At 36.7% G+C, this 18685-nt stretch overlaps 1 protein-coding gene across 3 annotated transcripts in view; it reads left to right on the forward strand.

Annotated features, from left to right (window-relative positions):
- Fmn1 (formin 1) overlaps window positions 1-18685 on the forward strand; it is a 370333-nt gene that overhangs the window by 139697 nt on the left and 211951 nt on the right. The window lies entirely within an intron of this gene.

The following is an 18685-nucleotide window of genomic DNA, read 5'->3' on the forward strand; positions in this document are numbered from 1 at the left end:
CATGGATCTTATATTCTTCTTCTCTTTTTTTCAATTTGTTTTTATTGACAGATAGAAATTGTATGTATGTGTGGTATATAGCATGTTTTAAAATATGGATGATTGTAGAGTGACTAAATTGAGTTCATTGACATGCATTAATTCATGTGTGTAATTTATTTGTGATGACATTATTTAGACTCTACTCTCTTAGCAATTTTGAAGTATAAAATACATTGTTATTAACCATAACCATGGTTACCACAGTAGATCTCTTAGGCCCATTCCTAATTTCTGATTGAAATTTTGTGTCCTCTGACCAATCTCTCCCTTCTCTTTTCTTCTATCTCCCACTCCCTATCCCTTAGTAGACAACATTCTATTCTGTTTCTATGATTTCAGCTTTCTAAATGAGATGGTGCAGTATTGGTCTTTCTCTGCCTGATTTATTTCACTTCATCCAATGTCTTCTAGTTTCATCCATGTGATTGCAAATGACAGAGTCCCCTCCTTTTAAAGGCTGAGTTGTATTACATTGTGTCTGGCTACCACATTTTCTTTATCTTCTCATCCACCGATAGATACATAGACTGGTATTATGTCTTGGATTTTGTGAGCAATATTGCAATGAGCAAAGAAGTACATATATCTCTTGGAAATAGTGATTTCATTTTCTTTGGATAGATACCCAGTAGTGGAATTGCTGAATCATATGGTAGATCTCAGTTTTTAATAATGGCTTTGCTAGTTTACATTTCCATCAGCAGTGTGCAAGGGTTCCCTTTTCTCTACATTCTTGTCAACATTTGTTCTTTAACCTTTTTATAGTGTTAATCATTCTGACAAGTATGAAGTAATATCTCATTGTGGTTTTAATTTGCATTTCCCTGATTAGTGACATTGAGCATATTTTCAAATACCTGCAGGCCTTTTGTGTGTGTTCTTTTTTTTTTTTAACCTTTATTTTATTTACTCATGTGGTGCTGAGGATTGAACCCAGTGCCTCACATGTGTTAGGCAAGTGCCCTACCACTGAGCTACAACCCCAGCCCCTTGAGAAATGTCTATTTGTTTCTTTGCTTGTTTTTAAATCAGCTCATTTGTTTCCTTGCCATCAAGTTACTTGAGTTCTTTATATATTTTGTAGCCACTTACTAGATGTATTGCAATAGTCTCCTTTTTAGCAAATGATAATATGTCTTTATAAAATACTTGAGGTAGTATTCTGCATTATACATGAAGTCATTATCAGTAGCAAAAAGTAAAAAAAAATATATATATATATATATATATATATATATTGGCAGCATGGTGTGTGAATTAACCAACCCAGGCAGGTTTAAGTAGTTGGGGGCAATGAGTCCATTTCATGAAGAAACAAGAGAGTTGAAAAGTACCTGTCCCCTGGGGAGAAAGATCCTCATCTCCTTTTCCTCATCTCCTTTGTTGCAGAATGCCCTACAGAGACCTCTCTTTCTTTTTCTTTGTTTTGGTGTGGAATAGATTGTCAGCTGTCTCAGGATTTGAAGTTGATGGGTGATAATTTAAGATGCAGGTTTGTGAAGAGGGTAGGTATAGAAGTGATTCTGTAAACAGAAGTTTTATTAACAGTCAAGTATAAGAGTTGACACTAGTTTTCCCCAAATTGTAGATCTAGCCTAGTCAAGCTGGGACCACTAAATAATATTCACAGCAGGATTAAGTGTTTACACTTTTTGAGTTCTTACTCTGTGGTAGGTGTTGCTCTAAGCACATTGCATATATTATCTCATGTCATCTCTGCAAATGCTATGATCTTAAATCTCAAACTCAAAGAAAATGTTCTTTTTAATCTTTTTTTTTAGTTGTTGATGGATTTTCATTTAAACCCAGTGCCTCCCACATGCTTGGCAAGTGCTCTATCACTGAGCTACAACCCAGCCCCAAAGAAAAGGTTCTTATATCAGTCAACTCTCTATTACTATAACAAATACCCGAGAGAATCAAATTTAAAAGGCTGAAAGGTTTATTTTGGTTCATGGTTTGAGAGGTTTCAGTCTGTGGTCACTTGGCCCTGTTGCTTTGCATCTGTGGTAGTGCAGTCTGCCATGACTGGAGCCAGTGGCAGAGGAGGTGTGTTCACCTCATGGCATGCTGGAAGCAAAGAGAGAAGCAGTAAGGGGCTGAGGTCCTGATAGCCCCTTCAAGGGCATGCCCCCTATGACCCCAACTCCTTCCACTAGCTCGACTCCTAAAGATTCAACCAGCTCCCAGTAGTGTGAAAGGCTGGGGCCCAAACCTTTATCACATGTGCCTTTGGGGGACATTCCAGATCCAAACTGTGGCAGTGGAGAAAAGACAGTATATTGTGATCATGATCTCCATTTAAAATATGAGTTAGACTAATAAGGCATGATTCACTGAAGTGAAAAGTTAAAAAAAAATGTAACTATAGCTTAGATTTTTTTTGAAAGTTAATTTCTCAAAGCATTATCTACTCTTTGATGCTATTAGTAAACTTAAAAGTTTTTTTTTCTTTCTGTCCCACATACGATTTTACACCTAATTGCTAAGACACTATGGCCAAGGCACACTACTCCCATTGGGGCACTAGCAGTCTCTATTCCAGCAGTCACAGAAAGACAACCCTTAGTAGGAAACTGGCCACTCTTAGCTCTCATCTGACCTGGAGAAGTATATTGCTTTGCAAGCACAACCTTTTAAAATTGAACTTCTAGGAATAAATAAACATTTTTTAAATGTAGAGATTTTTATACAAAAAGATGGATTTCTAACAGCTTCTTAAAAAAAGTGGGAGGAGTCTGATGACAGTGTTTTTCAATGTGACTTTGGCCTCTTAGTGTTGGTAGTAGACATCACTTCAACTAGGACTTTCTCTCCAGTTTGCCACTGTCCATTCTGGCCAGGTCACCTGTTTGACTCCTCTGTGCTTTAACTAACCCCATTTTCTCAGTGATAATAATACAGTGAAACAGCTAGTTTGGCAGCAGCACCAACCTGTCAGAGAAGATGCTGTTCATAAAATACGTAGAAAGAAAAATCCCAGCCTGGCTATCCTTGTGGGTACTCACCGGGATAGCATCCCTACCTGTTTTATTCCATGAATAAAACAAAGTCCCTCTTGTCACAGGATTGGTGGAAGGTAATGGTGGGGGAGCTGCTGTGTTGGTGCTCATTTCTTTGTATGATATTCATTCATTAGAGCCTTTATTGCCTGTTAGAATTTCTAACAAATATGTATTTCAGGATTTCTTCAACATGCCTTTCTAGAATAGGAAGGATTTAATTCTTGAAGTGCACCAAAATGGTGGTTCATTCTGTCACCATATACAAGAATTGATTTGCATCACATTTAGGTTTTGGGGAATGCTTCCATAGGAGTTAAAGAAGCAGTATGATTTGCCTAACAAGGCATCTAAATTTAGTCTTCCAATCTGTGGATTTGTAGAGAAGTTGTTCAGTTCATTCACCAGCAAAATGGAAACCTTACCACCTAAAATATTTTGATTGGATGGCTGACTATCTGCCCATAGTCTGAAAGTTTAGGGAGTGGGGAGCCTAGAATGTTTAATATCATGTATGCCCTGCAGCTGATGTTTGTTGAGTGCTGCAGAGAAGGCACAGTGCTTGGACCCAGGATTGGCTTTTTAAAATGTGTAGCAAATTACATGCGTATTCCCCATATAGCTCAGAAGTAAATTTATTGATAGCACGAATCAATCATTTTCTGCCTTCTTACCTTTTTGCAAATTCACTGAACTTGATCAACTTTTTAAATATCTAGAGGGGAAGTGGTGGCATATCAAGCATTTTTCATGTCATTTATAATGTAACCACAGTAAAGTTCTTTAATTTTTTTTCCAAGTGTGCCCTTTACTTATCAAACTGCCTTGAGTTTAGGGTTGCTTCATGATACTCTGCATCCATCTTGTTTGTTTTTCAATTCTGTGTTTCTAACTTCATTTTTGGAAACGCAACATCTTATGTTTAATGGTTCCTTGCAGTTTTTTATTTGAGAAGGTTTTGCATGGGATAGCCATTGCACAGCAAGTTCATGATTACTGGGTAGAAATAGAATTAAACCTATAGAGGTCTATGATAAAACTCATTCTCTGACAGTACAAATAGTTATTGCTTTGAGGTTGCTTAGGAGCTAAGATTTGAAAATTGTTTTCACAGATCTTTTATAGCTGATCTCTCCCCATATTGTAGTTTGAAGACTAGGTGGCATATTATTTTATGCTTGATGACAATGTGAAAAAGAAACTTGGGGGGGAGCTGGGGCTGTAGCTCAGTGGTAAAGCGCTTGCCTCGCACATGTGAGGCACTGAGTTTGATCCTCAGCAATTCATTTTTAAAAAAAAGAAAAGAAAAGAAACTTGGGTTTTGGAGTTAGGACTCCAACTCCTTGTCTGTGACCTTGGGAATTAATCAACTTGTCTGGGATTTAGCTTTCTCAGTTTTTGGCAACTGTTCAATAATAATCATGATGGTGATGATGAGATCTCTCTCCCAGGATGTTCAGTATGATGTTTTCAGGTGGTACTGGTTCTGTAGCACATACCAAGTAAATATTATTTCTCATGCCTTCTTCTTTGTGCAAATCTCCTTGTAATTAGGCAACCTGAGTTTAGCATGGGTCTCAAGCTTTTTTTTGGTGGAGGACTTCTTTGGGACCTTGGACTTAGCTTTTAGGGATAATCTTCCCATGATCTTCCAGCTGTTCTTCTGCCTCTGTTTACTATATCAGGGTGGTCTGAACCAGGGTCTTGCAAAGGTCATTATACCAAACAAAGACTCTTTGAAATGCTCCTTGGCAAAAAGGTTTCATAGTCAAATAAGTTTGAGAACTATCTGGCATTCCCTTCTTAGGGCTTTTCCATTTGGAGAAGAACTGAAATAGAGAAAATTATAGGCTTTTTTTTTAACCTAGGAAACCCATTTTTTATGAAATACTACTGTTATGTATATTCACATAATCTTATCATCTCAATATATAATCTACCTCCTGACTGAAAGTTCAATTCCCTGAGTAGTTTCATTTTCCTTTTTATGCTCTAAAGGTCCTGCTCATAAGAAGCATCTTGGAGGGAACAGTGATTTTATTTTTCTGTATGTGTCCTTTATAGTACCTAGCAAAGCTTTTAGGCCACCAATGACACACAAATATTTCTTAAAATTTATGATTGAAAAATAATAATGCCTAAGTTTTGTCAAATTCCTACTGTGTGCCCAACTTCTGATCTAGACAATTGTCAGTACTTGAGTAACTGTAGAAATACAAGCAAAGTAATAGATTTGTTCCCATTTTCCAGATAACCAAAGCAGATTTTGAGTTGCAAAAGTTTTAAGACTAGTGAGTTGGGAACCTGTTTTTGGTCTGTCTGATTCAGAGCCAGCAGTCTTTCCATTGAACATGCAGCATTACTAGAACATAAGATTTTGAATCAGAAGATCTGGTTTCTTTTCTCTTGCTTGGCACTAGGAACACTGTGAATTTGAGGCAATATTTTGGGCTCAGTTTACTAATTTCTAAAGTGAGGGATCAGGACATATAATCTCTAATTGCTTCTTTGAATGCTATGATTGACCATTTTTTAAAAAAAGACCACTCAAATATTAACAATAACAACAACAACAAAAACCCAAAGTCTGATTATAAAGTTTAGGATTTTCTAACTCAATCTCTAAATCCCTATGATTTCCCTTTTCCTTTTTTCCAAAAAACCATTTAGCTACTTCTAGAGATTCTCCTTTCTAACCAGTAGGTCCATCTCAATTTTGCTCACTTCTGTGTAGCAACATGGTCAGGTTTTGGGCTCTATAATAAATGAAACACTCCAGTCTCTGGTATCTTATCAGAAGTGCCATTCATTGGAGAGATGCAGTTCTTACAGTGGTCAATAACCCTTCTGTAGGAGGTCCTATTCTTCCCTATGACAGGAGGGAAGTATTAGAATGGGATAGATAGGACTTTAGCTCTCGACTTCCTTCCCCTACTGAGGCAGGAGAAAAAATATTGCATGCCCTTTTGTCTGCCTTGTGAGGAATTGGATAATTTAAGAATATTGTTTTGGGCCAGAACTTTAAGCACTTTGGAAGCAGGTGCCATGAAAATGACAAGACTGTTTTATCTGTTTTTAACTGATATTCTTTGGGTCGTGGGTCCTGCCAACACTGACATTTCCTTTACAGGAACCATTTTCGTTTACCCCATTCATCACACACACAGTTCCTAACTGAAAGCAAACGTCACTGAGCACTGGCCTCTGGCAGGCCCTTGCTCATTATGCAACACAGTCACATTTATGGTAACTCCCACTGCAAAATGATCCAGGCACGATTGCCAAGTGGAAAATTAACTTGGGTTGGACTTTGTCCCCAGAAGAACCAAATGGCAGGTTGGCATCCATTATGAGAGACCTGCAGACATCCTGACTGTCCTATCTCCATCCAGTCCTCTGGTCCCTTTCTAGTAGTCTATACACCGCTGTTGGAACAAAATTGAGTATAGACTATATTTGAATTGCGATAGCTACGTTTATAAAGGCATAAGTCCTGAGCCTTTTTCATGTGTTATATTTGTCATTATCAACTCTCCACACTTAAATCTCTTAATTTCTGGAGAATTCTGTGAGGGAAAAGGAGCAATTTGTAGACCATTAGGCAGAACTTTCACAAAGATGAAGATTTTTGTAAAAACCCTCCTGATTTTCTAAATGTTCATCTTAGTGTATATCATTACTGAGATGCCAAAAGAGGGGGGAAAGGCTGAGAAATATTATGAGTTTAGTAGCCTATCACTGGCATTGATAAGCTACCCAGAAGTCTGTAGATACATTTGGAGTTGAATTTTGATGAGAACCATGAAACAGTTAATTCCCTTGCCCATCAAGCAGGTGGGTGCCCTTTGTTTCAATCTTCATCATGGTGCCTTACCCCACAAAATTCAGATATTATGTCAAGCTGTGCTCACTGGCAGAGGGAGGCAGGATGCAGAATGAAGAATGTGTTCCTCACTCACGTATATGTTGGAGGCTGATGGTAGCATCTTCTTCTTTAGGCACCACGATCTTCAGTCTTCTTGCGTTCCCAAACTTTGCTATAAGGACAAATTTCCTAGAATATAATTTCATATGCATAACTCTGCTTTTTAGAGTTTCTCTCTCTTATAATTAGTAACACTAATTGAGCACCTGTCAGATATGAGATGTGTTAGAAATAAAATGTCATTTAATAATACTGGTAATGATGATAATAATAGTAGCTAGAGTTTATTGCATATCAGTCTATGCCAGGCACTGCACTTAGCATACACATGGATTATTTTATTTAATCCTCAAATAGATTCTGTACTCAGGGGATTTACTGTTTAGTTGGAAAAACAGAATTTATACCATCAAGGCTAAGTAACAACAGACAGCTTAAACTAAGAGCCTAATATTGTTCAGACTAGTGAAATGAAAGATTATGTGTTAGCATTTTTAAATTCTGTTCTTTGAATGTAATTTGCTAATTTCAGATCTTAAATCTCAACTAAGAGATTTCTCAAATTTTATGATTGCCCATAAATGGGTGGCAATTTCTTATACTGTCTGTGGAAGCTGCTACAGCTGGCTGTGTGATACAATTCTGTTTATTTTATATTAATGAAAATATGAAATTACCCTTACTTGCTACAAATATACAAAAAAATAAAGTGTTGAGTAATGTATATTGCATGGCTGGCTATGTGGTTCTGTGTGATAGGTAATCTGGGTATTTTCCAAATATTTTAGGAGCCATTTTGCAATCTCACCACTGGGGGTCAGCTTGACCCTTTTTCTTCTAAAACTCCAAGTAGATTTTTTTTTTTTTTTTTTAAATAATGGTTAAAGCAGCACTCCAGTTTTATACTAAGAATTTTGGATTTAAACACATGAGAAAATAACTGCAAAAAACCCTCCATATTAGTTTTCGCAGAAAAAAAATACACATAAAAGTATGTATGCCTGTGTGTGTGTGTGTCTGTGTGTCTGAGTGTATGTATTTGTGCATGTTTGGGTGTGTGTGTGTGTACTTCTATGAGTGTGTATATGTGGATATACATATACCCACATATACAATATATATATATATATATATATATATGTATATATATATATATATATATATATATATATATATATACACACACACATATGTTTAACCTACTTACAGAATACTTATGTATTCATCCTGTGTTTATGGCTGTATGTACAAATATATGTATGTGTATATATGTACATTCTACATGATAAAAGATAAAGGGCCACCTAAACAATGACTTAGGAAATTGATCATGTGTTTCATTTAAGAATAAAATCAGGAGAAAGTTAGAGGTCTATCATTATTTCATTCAGTGGATATTGACAGAGTACCTGCTGGGCATAGGTAGTGTGTCAGATGCTGGAGGGAGCAGAGCTGACATGGCCCTGACTCCTTTGGAGCTTGTAATGCCGCCAGAGAGACAGATGTTGATAAAATAGTCACTCGAGAAATATGCTGAGTGTTGTGGAGATGCTCTGAATGGGTATAATTTAAATTTGGTGGTCCAGGAAGGGTGCTCTTAAGGAGTGACATTCAAGTAGGAGGCTGCAGAGTGAAGAGGAACTTAGCTTCTTTGAAAGACCTCAGGGAGGCCTGGGTAGCCAGAGCATAGTGACTGCGAAGCAAGAGAAAGGTTGGAAGTGATGTTCTGAATAGCATTTTTCAAACTTTTTATAGTGCGATTAAGAATAGGAAGTGCATTTTTACCTCGAGACCCAGATTGCGCGTGTGTGCACATGCGTGCGTGCACACACACGAGGCAGAGGGGAAAGTTTTATTAAACAAAACTTAGTATATGTGATGTATGTGATGCATCAGATGCTCTTAAGGAAATGATAGAGGTGCAGCTCAAATTGCTTTACTAATTTGTTATCCCACTAATATGGCCTATAGTTTGAGAACTATCATAGTAGAGGAAGACATGAGGTCTTTGAAGGTCTTTTTAAAATTCCCCAATTTCATGCTCAGCACAGTGCTACAGCTGACTCATTGTGAGCAGAGGAATATGTGATCTGAGCAGATTTGCATTTTCTGAGCTCTCCCTGGCTGCTGTCGAAGAGGATTGATGGCAGGGACAAGTGAAAAGGCAGAGAGCACAACTGAGGAGGGCTGCAGTCCTCCAGGTGAGAGGTGCTTGTGGCCCCTACTGAGGCAGGGCATGAGGGAGGGGAGTCATGCTGCTCATTTTCTACCAGTGTTGTTGATGATCCATTGAACTGGAGCTACTGCAACTTTCATCATTGCTTCTCTACAGACATTAACAACTTGATTCTCCCTCTGCTACCTGGTTCCTAGGAGGTATACACTAAACATTTCTTGAATGACAATTTTATGTCTCTGGAAGCTGTTGTAAGTGTGTCTGTGTAATATAGCTCTTATTTGTGTTGTTTTAATGTTACTTGTGGCTAAACCCTTATCTGTTACAAGTACATGTAATAAACAAAGAATTAATTGAGAAAATGTATGAGTTAAATCATATGAAATTGCTAATATTCACCCTGACTGGGCTTACAAAACAGCAGTTTACATGGCTTACCCTATCTAGTACATTTACATCAGAAGGCAGGGAGGTGAGTGTGTGTTCAAATGACATTCTCCTGGGTGGACCATACTGAGTGTTCACTGGAGCTTCCAGCAGGGCTTTGGGACTGTAACTGAAAATGTCACGAGGCATTGGCTCTAGGAGAGTGAAGCCTGTGTTCTGTGGTGACTGTCTTTTTAGATTAGAGGCATCTCATGACTCTCGTGTCCTGTGTCACTGAAAGAGCAATCTTGGTGAGCAATTTCCCAGCCTCAGGCAGTCCAAGGAAAATAAAATCAGTGAAAACTGTTTACTCAACTTAAACTAGCATTCCTTGGCCTGGTGAATAAGCTAGATATGTCATTAATATTTCTTATTATGCCCAAACTGATATTTTACTCCTTAAAAGCAAAACTAATTATGATCCGTTGTTGATTATTTTAGTTTTTATTTATTTATTTATTTATTTTTTTAATTTTTTATTGTGGGTTGTTCAAAACATTACAAATTTCTTGACATATCATATTCCACACTTTGATTCAAGTGGGTTATGAACTCCCACCTTCACCCCATACACAGATTGCAGAATCACATCAGTTACACATTATTTTAGTTTTTATAATACAGGTCTTTGTAAAAATTACTTATGTTCTTGCTCCCTCATAGATCTTTTATAATAAAAATTCCATTTCTTAAATTGGAAATTGTATGATATTATGATATAGATGTATATACTTGAAAATGATTAGGAGATTAGAAAAGGAAAGGAGTTAAACATCTTAAGTTATATTTATTCCATGTCCTTTCATTAAACAAATGTCTCATTGAATATTTCCTTTATTTCTCCCTTGAGACCAGTGTATTTTTTAGTTAAATAACATTTGCAAACTAAGATATGATCTGCCACTCATTAGTAAATAACCTTTATTATTTACTGATTTTCTAATTTATTTTCAATTAATCCTGCTGGAAATTTATGAACTCTAAATCTAAAGGTTTTTCCTTCTTCAAACTTGAATTACTATTTTCAACTGCATCATCTTCTAAACATCTTAAGTAGTGAAAATCTGTGGTTATTACAATGCAGGAAAGGGTTTTTCTTTTTGACATTTTATTTTCAGCACGTAAAATAACCTTGATTGCAGTCTTCATAAATATAATACAGGATAATGGTTTTTCTATGAAACTCCAACATTCTGGAGAGGTGGCTCAATCTTGAAGCTTGATTGCCAAAAACAAATTGAAACTTTTTCCTTTTGCTATAATACAATGGTGGATGGGCTCAAATCTGAGGAGGGGAGAAAACAAGATTGCATTACAAATCTGGCAACATCAGCCACACTAGTAAAATCAAATCCAATGTTGTTTTATGACTCCAAATTTATGTGAGTGCCCAGGATCAAAGGGCTCGAATCCCACTGGACTATAAGGTCCATAGTTCATGGCAAAAACTCATCAAAAAGAACATTTTAGTCGTTTAAGCTTTTCATTTTAATCAACCGCAGTAATAAAAGGGCCTTTAGGTGTCCAAAAACATTTTGCAAGATCAAGAGGTTGTTCTCTTGCTTGTAGAAGCAGCTTTCTTATTGGATCCATATAATGCCTGTGGCCTTAGAGTGTCAAAGGGCCACTGCCTCCACATTGTTTGTCCTTGTGGGATGGTTTCTTTTGGTTCTTCTAACTGTGCATTATGTGATAATAAATTATGATGTCTGACGGAAGGACCATAAAATTTTCACACCATTTATCAAGCTATTTCAGCCATTTAAAGTTGGGTCTCTGACAGCATGCCAGGTACTTTGTAATGTTTAGACAGAAACAAGAGTCCACTGCCTGCATGTTCACCACTGTCAAGAAACAGCTCTGCATAAGGAGAAAGAACACGAGGCTTCCGCATCAGAAGACCCAGTCTTGACTTGAAGCCCTGATGTTTCCTAGGACTGAGATTTTTGGACCATCCAAAAAATGAGGATCCTACCTTCACTACAGTGTTTAGAATGAGTGGGGTAATCTGGTGAGGTCACAAGCAGTAAGAAAGAATGGATATGCGCTGGATGTAGATTAAATGCGAAACCAGTCTGAGCAGGAGACCTGAGAGCACAGAGCAGAGAGCTGGCCAGGAAGGAGTAAATTGATGAGAAAATGTTCTTGAGAGTGAAAGATGGTGAAATCAGGAATCCAGGAGGCGAATTGGCTCTAGGGAGAAAAAGGGGGCTCCCTGCCCTGCCCCCAAGATGAGGAAAATGGAGGCTTATTTATACCTTTATTTCTTTGCTGGGGTTTTATCTTTGTCCCTCTGCCTCAGAGGAAAAAACAAAATGAGACACCTGGTATTTTTCTATCTGGTCATCGTGGCATCATCCTCTACTAAGCTTTTCTGTCCTTTTGCTCATTTGTTGTTCCCTTTTGAACAGGTGCCTTCCTCTTTTTTCTAGTAGTAAGTTCAGCCATCCTTTGTATTAAAATTACTCTTCCCTCAATCATACAGCTTCCTTGAGCTTCCATCCGCCACTCACTGGCACAGTTCTCAGACGTTATTTACATGTAGCAAATTCTTCTATCATTTATTCTCCACTGAAGCAGCTTCCAAACCACAGACGAGGTGCTGTAGGTCATCCCCATCAGTCTTTGTCGGGCTCTGTGCTGGAGCACGTCAGTGTTGAAATTCTCCATTTCCATCAACACCAGGGACAGTGGGTTCTCCTCTTTATTTTTCTCTTTCTCTGAGCATACTTCTTATTCATCTTTGCTGCCTTCTCAGGTTCTCTGTAACACCCCAAATATGGCCCTCCAAAAACTAGCCTTTAGTCTCATGGTTTTTCTTTTTAAACCTTGTGACTTAGAGATTTCACTTATTGCTTCAAGTTTCTCTCTCTGTTCAAACTCATTTATTTGGATTCAAACTTTTCCCTGTGTTCCTGGTGCATGTTTCCAACATTTTGTGGAAAATTACACTGGGAAATGTTTCAGTATCTCAATCTTACAATTTTGAAAGCTAGAGCACCAGAAAAATCTTATAATCCCAAAGTTGAATGGGATCTTCATCTTCATCTACTTGTGTCTGACTAACCTGTTCTATGCCCGATGTACATAACACAAAACAGTCTCTTTTCTTAGCTGCTCCATGTAGTTGAAGTCCTCTGTTCTCCTAAAAGTAAAAATCCAAGCCAAACTGTCAAGTTCATTCTTGACAACTGTAGCATCTTCAGCCTCTGAATTTATTTGATTGCCAAATTATATTCATTTTAAGTGTATGGTCCCTTGTACACACTAACGCCTTGATACCCTGGTGCCATCATCCTAATTTAGGTCTTTGCTAGTTTACCTAGACTCAGGCTATCTTATAAGTTACTTATGCATTGTTGCTCTTCTTTCTTAGACAGCTCTATTGGCTTACTGTTCACTTACAAGTTAACTAATTTCTTAGTATGGTGCTTAGGGCCTTCTAGAATCAGCTTCCAACCTATTAAATTCTTTCTTCTACAATTTCCCCATTCTTTCTCATCACTGCAGCTTTTCTTTTCATTCAAATTGCTATCAATCTGCCATCTACTTTGGTCAATCATCTGAGCCCAGTAAGTCTTCATCATCATAGGTGACACCATTTCTAGCTTCCCAAGGCTCTCTCCTCTGAAACCTTGGGCTCTTCATACCTGACTTAGGCACACAAGCAGCTTTTTTTCCCATTGTTATAATCATGAAATCAGAGTTCCTGCCCCCTGCCACCCACTACCAGTACTATGCACCTGATGGATTATATTAATATAGTAAATTAACCACTCTTTGGATTTTCCTTTTTCTTTCCCCTATAGTGGAAACTAGATTTAAACCAAAGTGATTTTATAGGTACTACTTTTCAAATCCAGAGACCAAGGGGAACTGTAACTGAAAAACTATGTTCCCAGAAGTTTTTTTAAAGGAATTTTTGGCAGTTTATGATTTTCTGCTAGAAGAATGGTGTTTATGACTTCTGATCATCCTACATGAAAAATTATCAGCCTGTAGCGAGTGATCATTCACATTCGTTCTAGTGAATGCAACATGGACTTGCTTGAACTTGTGATTATTTGTAAATTCTTTCATTTTACAGATGAGGAACTGAAAGCTGAAAGAGCTGGTTTTAAAATCTAGCTTATTTGTTCTCATCCTTTTCCTTCCTTGGTACATTTAACCACTAGCATGTTCCCACTAGGAACAGGATTTGTTAAAATCCTATAGTGCAAAAAAGCCAACCACACATTGAGAGTCATGGTGTGGTGACTATTAATTAGCATTAGTAGAGCCCATTGCTGTAAAGACAGATGATAGAAGCGTCATGACTGACCATCAGGTCTTTTCTCAGTCCTTTGCTCTATCACTTCTGCTGTACAGAGATCACTGTGCCAAAGAGGGAGAAGGTGTTGTCTACAATCTAAGTGATAGGCAGATAAACCATCACACTGCCCCAAACGGAGGCTGGTCTGTGAATATGCTGCCTGAGGTTTAAAGAAGCACATTTGAAAGCAAAATCCTCATATACATGAACAAAATCAAACACATTTCAGTTGTAATGTACAAATCAATTGGAGGAGAATAGGACCACATTTTTCAAATATTTAATTCAATTTTAAATTGGATACTTTTTAAGATCAAAAGGTTGCCTAATGCTTTACTTCTCCATATCCTGACTCTTTATCTCTGCGAGGTTAAGAATTGTACCAGAGTTTATAAATAGGAGCTTAATAGGCTATAATTCTCAGATGAAATTTTCTAGATTTGTGAGATATGGGTCACAGTGTCCAGATTGACTCTATCCTATGGTGAGTTAGACTCAAACATTGGCCTCCAACAGCATCACTCAGTCCTTGCTCATTAGCACCCTAATTACCTAAAAACAGTGAAGAGACAGAGAGACTGCCAGCTGTCAGTAGTCCCTCTTGGAGAGATTTTACATTTTTTTCCTCCAAACCTACAACCAAGCACCATCCATAACAAAGAATTTTTAAAAACACTATTACCAAGAAGCTAAAGAATTTTGTGTAGGAAGCTTCCAAACTCAGCTTTTAAAAGCAATCATACTCAGAGACAGATGCTTCCCCCTTCATAAGCTCCAATTTTTCTTAGCAGACTCTGAAGTATTTTTCTCATAGGTCATGTTTGGATTTAATTTTATTTTTTATTCTTACCTATTTTATATTGATTTGAAAATCTAAAAATCCATAAGAGACAAATATAAAAAAAAAGACCCAGAAGAATATAGACTTCTTTCTTTCTTTTTTTACAGCTATAATTGAGACAGGGTTATATTTTAACAAAGTAAATTTGGATAAAGAAAAATTATTTTTGTGCCAATCTTTATAAAAATCAAAATTCCTTTCTTTCAAACACCTCAACCATCCTAATCAGTTTCATATGTCATATTAATATTATGTTCAAGGACATGCAATCAGAAAGCCTTCCTGTGCTCTGACATGCAGTGGAGGAAAGGTGACGGTGATTGTCCAATGTTGAAATTCCTAGTGATCTAAATATTTAGAGTGTAAGTAGTTTGTAACTATTTAGAGTAGACAACTGGCATGGATACTTGAGCCTGTTCATTTTTTCACGAAGGCTGCCTGGGCACAAAACTTGGGTTATCTCTCATAGTTGACAAACTCACTCCATGAAACAGCAGCTTGTTGCTGGTAGGAAATGCTTAGTAGTATCAAATAGTATCAAATCATGTGATTTGATAAAACATAATGCAGCTCACTCCCATCATCATTAACCTACATAGTTAGTTATTAACCTTCAAATGACTTCTAAAGGAATGATGTATAGTTTACAGATAAAATTGCCCCTGTCTTTTCACATTATTAACATGTGCTGCCATAACATTTAAAATAGAAAGATTGCCAGGGAGAAAAATTATACCCATCCATATCCCTCTGTCAAACTAAATTTAAAGTGACAAACTTTGCATAGAATAAAGATTTATTTTGAAAATATTTTATAAATTATATTCCACATTTGATCAGTTAGGAAGTAAGACTGATTTAAATTTATGTCTTCCATTTACTGGAAAAGAACCGGTCTTGTAGCAATTATCCTTTCAAAAAGCACAAATTATGGAGATGACTATCAATCAAAAGTAATATAGTTTAATGGGAGGGGGAAGGGAGGACAAGAGGAATGTAGTTTGTCTATATTCCAGGAGAAAAGAATCAAGTCAAAATGAGATCTGATCCTTTCCAAGTTATTCTGCCTGCATTGTAGTAGAGTGTAATTTCACATGCATCTTGATGTTCCAAGTATCATTAAACATCTAGTAATCAGAACAAATGTTCTGCCAAACCCCACTTACTATCTTAACTGTTTAAGGCATTGAGCACCCTAGATTTATAAATATATAATTAAAATCCCTATTTAAAAAAATAAATCTAAATGAGAGATTTACATGTTCTTAATTCATGTTTACACAAAGAAGAGCTCTGTTTTTAAATAGGACATCAGATCTTTGTGAGCTCAAATAAATCGGTGTGACACTTTGCCAAAACTGTTTCTAAAAATGATGGGTATTGATGCCTTGTGGTCAGAGTACCTTTCTTTGTTCTCTTGTTAGTCAAAAATACCACTATTTTTGATCCTGTTGTTTTGTTCAAGCACATAAATTTACGTGCTGTGGATGCACTTTATAATTTATACCCTGTTGCCTAGGTACATCCTCAGTTGCAAATATTCCACAAGCATAGCTCTGGAAATGTTTTTGCCTCTTCCTGGGTAGATCCATAACCAAAGATGTTTGGTAAGCTTGATGGCTTTTCTACAGAAACTCAAAAAAGAAGTCTTGCCACTACACAGAATAAATCCATCACCCATGTTAACATGGGTGCTGTTTCAGGGCACTTTCTGTTGCCCAAGGCATTTCCATGAACCTCTTCACATCATTTTAGTATTGTCCCAGTGGAAAACAACTCTTACTGCTTGGTTGTTTAGGGAATAAAACATCTTCCATGGTTCTTCAGTGATATTGAAATGGAAATATAGTTAGATTATAAAATTTATTTACCAAAAAAATGTGGTATATATTCACAATATTAATATTAACATCTTTGTTGTAGAATTTTAATTTTGACTAGCTTGGGATCAATTTGTTGACTCTCATATTGCACTTAAAAAATTTTTTTTTTGTAGTTGTAGATGGACAGAATGCCTTTGTTTTATTTGTTTGTTTTTGTATGGTGCTGAGTATCAAACCCAGTACCTCACGCATGCTAGGCAAGTGCTCTGCTGCTGAGCCACAGCACCAGCCCTCTCATATTTCATATTATAAAATGATTCAGTTGAAAGAAACATTAAGTAAAACAAACTTACCATTTCTGTGTGGGTGGACCTGAAACTTTGAACTTATGAGTGCTATGATTTCATGAGGCTTGTTGGAAAGAACATTGTCACAGGTAGCTATGTGCTAATTAATATGACCCCACTGAGAAATAATAGCAGTAATCATACAAATCAGAGCATCTACCATGTATGCAATAGCCTTATATGGGTACTGCTTGGTAGTTACTTTCCCCTTCCTTTCCTTTTACTAAGTGAACCAAATAGTCATAGACACAAAATCTTAAAGATTAATAAGAGTTGACTATGACAGTGAAAATTCTTTATTGATTCAACAATTCCTGATGCAGGGATACATACGTGAACAAAAGACAAAAATGATAGACCTCGTGAAGTTGACTTATAGATGAAGAGAAGGAAGCATAGTAGGCAAGATGTTCTCAAAGGTATCAAGAAGATGAAGATTTTTTTTGCTTGAGATTAAACCCAGGGCATTGAACCAACTGAGCTATATTCCCAGCCCAAGATTTTGCATTCAGTTTCAGAGATATCAAGATGCCATTTTCAAGTCAAACTGTGCAGAGTTCTAAAGGAAAACGAAGGGGGAAAAATTGACCAAATTGGGTAATTCAACAAAGCCATTAGTTACTTATGTGAGCATTTTTATACAATTGTGGCAACCTAAAGTAGAGAATGGTAAAGATGTGAAGACAATAAATAACTGCAAATCTTTTGGAGCAACACTGGTCTGTGAGTATAATGGGAAATTTTATTTTGATGAAGGGGCAGAGTTTAGGCAAATTCACATGTTCTCCTTTTTAAATTAATTATAAAAACACTCAAAGATTGATTATCCATCAGTGTGTTACATAAGTGTTATCTCAGTTTTTATTGTATGATACAATACTAGTTTAATGTGCATTCTCATGATATATGGATCCCACTGAATACAATTTATGTAGAAGAAAGGTGGAATTCTATTTAACCATTTAATCACAATGTCTTTACTCTAAAGCCATCGCCATCTAAACATACATATAAACCCAGACCTATGGATTGTGCTCTATCATCTGATTGACAATGTATCTAACCCCATTTTGTTGCTGTTAGTTGCATTTAATATTATATAAACCCTGCAATGTTTATTGAAGAGTGTTTTTTAAATTTTTGTGAGGTTTCTTCTGAATTCCTCTCCCTTCTCATGAAAAATATATTAGGAAGCAAGACAGGTAACATTATCCTCGTTTTTGTAGAATAAAGATCTTAGGGAGAATTTGCAGCATACTGTGAAATAGTAGTCCACTGTTGTTTTGGAGACCCTATAAGTCATAGGAGGGAACTGCTCTAATTGTACTGCAAAACGGACTCTGTTATAATGGGTGGATTTCTCTATAACTAAAAAGAAAAAAAAAAACTATGAAATCTTTTGCTTAAAAGAACAACAAAAACTGTGGCACTCTTAACCTAAGATTGATCCTTGTATTAGAGGCTGGCTTAAGAAAAACACTAATGAAGAAAACTTCTAGTTGCCCTGGAAATGGAAAATCTTAGGTCTTTTTGTTTGTTTCTTTATGGAGGCAGAATAATAGAACTTCTTTATTTGACAACATTTATTGATCAACTACTATGAGAAATTCAACTCATCGTGAGTATTATGATATGAAAATAGATTGTGACAAGGGAAGAAATGAGACATCACAGTACTAAATACAATGTAACATTCTAACACCCTGAGCATTTTGATGACCCTTCACTCATTCCCTGGTTATGATCTCATTAGCTAGTGTTTAATGCTGAATGTGGCAGCACCATCTTGGA

Source organism: Marmota flaviventris, chromosome 2 (assembly GCF_047511675.1).
Source record: "Marmota flaviventris isolate mMarFla1 chromosome 2, mMarFla1.hap1, whole genome shotgun sequence".
Taxonomy (NCBI): Eukaryota; Metazoa; Chordata; class Mammalia; order Rodentia; family Sciuridae; genus Marmota; species Marmota flaviventris.